Genomic DNA, 2419 nt, shown 5'->3' on the forward strand with positions numbered 1-2419 from the left:
GTTTGCCGCAGCCAGAATGGGAGATGACTCCTCCTCCTGTGAATTTGCCTAAGCACAGAATAAACATCTATTTTCTTTCTGCTTTTCCCCTTTTTCTAAAGCCCAGCTGTCTGCTGATGCACATAATGACAGCCCCGCAGGGATTAAGCCTGAATTCCCATTCATATGCAAAAACCGTAAGTGAGAAACTTTAAATTTGGCCCAGATAACATCGAGCACTTCTCCCAATGAAGGGAATTCCAGCTTGCCATGTTTTTCCTGTTCAGTGCATGCCAGATGTTTTTTTAAAAGAGGGGGACGATTATTTCTCTGTGTGGAGCCAGAGCCGGCAACAAAGGAAGGATGGAGCAAGGGACAGCAGCCTCGCTCCCACAGCCACGTTCGTCTTGCACACCAGAACTCTCATGAGCGTGTCACACTGACCTCGTGAAAGGCAGCAGCCACATCACGGTGGGATGCATTTAGGGAGCCCTTCAGAAACTCTTAAAATATTCGCCTTTTCCTTGCAGTGTGTGCAAAGGGAGTGAGCCGATGCTGTGTGGTCCAGGGTTGGTGGATATACTCTGGCTGTCAGGGCTTGTTAAGGCATCTTTAAAAAGCGGAGCAGTGGCCTCCCAGCACGACAGCGCAAGCCCTGTGCTCGCTAGCCTGGCAACGGCTGGCCTTCCTCCGGCACCTTACAGACAGCGGGAGAGCGGGGAGAAGTGCTGAATATGACAGCGAAGGGGCTGCGGCAACTGGGAAAATCGGGTGTTTGTGCAAAACCAGCTCCTGGGTACTCTTCTCCCCGTGGACCACTCAGTGCTGGCATGCAGAGCAGCACCAGCTCTCGAAGCCCTGCCTCGAGCTGCCCTCAGAGAGCCCGCAAGATGTTCACGCTAAAGAGAGCAGAGGCTTGGAAAGCTCATTTTAGGCTTCACCAAACCGTTTGGCTTTTAAAGGAGGCTGTCTGACTCGGCAAGAGAGATCGCGCTGAGCAGAAAGAGGAGGGCGATGCATTGCAGTGATGCTTTGCTGGAGGCGAAGCACTAGAGCAAGTGCTGGGGCTCATCCCTGGGTGACGGGGATGATGATCTCATTTGGGGGGGGCAATAGCTGTCAGCACTGGATTGTTACTGGAAAACCAAAACCTCCCGTTACTTCTCCTTTGGGAGGCTCAGGCATCACCTGGGGTCATCTGAGGGGGCTGTGTGTGGCAGGCTGGGCACTTGCCTTAGGACTGCGTGCTGCAGAAAAAGCTAGAGATTTAAGAGGAAGGCAGAACAAATGTGAGGGTTTTTCTCTTCTCTTAAGGAAGAGGAAGGGTCAGGAGACTCTTTCTTCACCACTGGCTGAAGATGAATGGGGGTTTCACGGCGATAAGGCTGCAGCAGTCTGTTACGAGACTGGGGGATTCGGGCTGGTGGGGATTTTACGCTGAGCCTCACAGCTGGTGCAGGTGGGTTTCCAGCCGTAAGAAGTGATAACAGTCCCGGTGGAAACATTCAGCTGCGGTAAAAGCAGACAGAAACCTATTATACATGTGAATGCAATGTCAATATTTACAGAGGGAGGTCAAAGAAGAGAGCTCTGCTCAGGAAATGTCAGCTCTGAAGGAGGAGGAGGCATTAGCGGCATTTGCATTCACGCTGCAGCTTTTTTCCCTGGGGAAGGAGACTCGCGTCATCCCAGAAAAGCTGGAAAGCTCCCGTGCATTCGCCAGTGGAAGAAATGCCTCTTGCCAAAGGGCGAGTTCTTTCCTCCGTCCTTGGGCTGACTTTTTGCCGGTAACCCTATTTACACTCGATGAAAACTTCAGGCACCGGTGGCCTGTGAGGATGTGAGCGATGCCAAGCTGGGATGTTCATGGGCACCCAGTGCTGGGCAGCACGTACCGCCTGGTGAGCCGGGGCCAGCGATGCGCACGGCAGCAGAAACCCCTTCTGGGCGCTGTGCCCGCGCTGGAGCGGACCCAAAGGCAGCAATGTGGGGAGCTGAAGGGGGTGGCAGTGGGGAGACGTCTGCTGCAGCGCAGAGTTCAGGGGATGGGGCAGCCCTGCGGTCTGCAGTGTTCCGTGTCTCCGTCCCGTGTGTCTGGGGTGGTAAAGGACAACTCCATGACATGGAGAAAGTAATTTCAGGTTTTCAAGCTTCCTCCAGATTAAATGTGGTTGTATTTGGGGGGGATATTTTGGAGGTACTTCCTTGCTGGCCATTTCACTCACAACAGTTTGATTAATAAAACCGGCAGCTCTCTTTGGAGAGTTTATGCCACTTTGGTATTTAAAGCCAGGTGACACGGATTTATTCTGCGCAGGATCTTGTGACCTGCTCTGTCTGTGGTGTCAGTCGGCTGTAATTGAGTTTATATTAATACCGATTAAGGAAAATAACGCTACGCTGCTGACACCTGAGCGCAGAGAAGGAAATCACCGCGGGA

This window comes from Buceros rhinoceros, unplaced genomic scaffold (assembly GCF_000710305.1).
Source record: "Buceros rhinoceros silvestris isolate BGI_N320 unplaced genomic scaffold, ASM71030v1 scaffold4927, whole genome shotgun sequence".
Lineage (NCBI taxonomy): Eukaryota > Metazoa > Chordata > Aves > Bucerotiformes > Bucerotidae > Buceros > Buceros rhinoceros.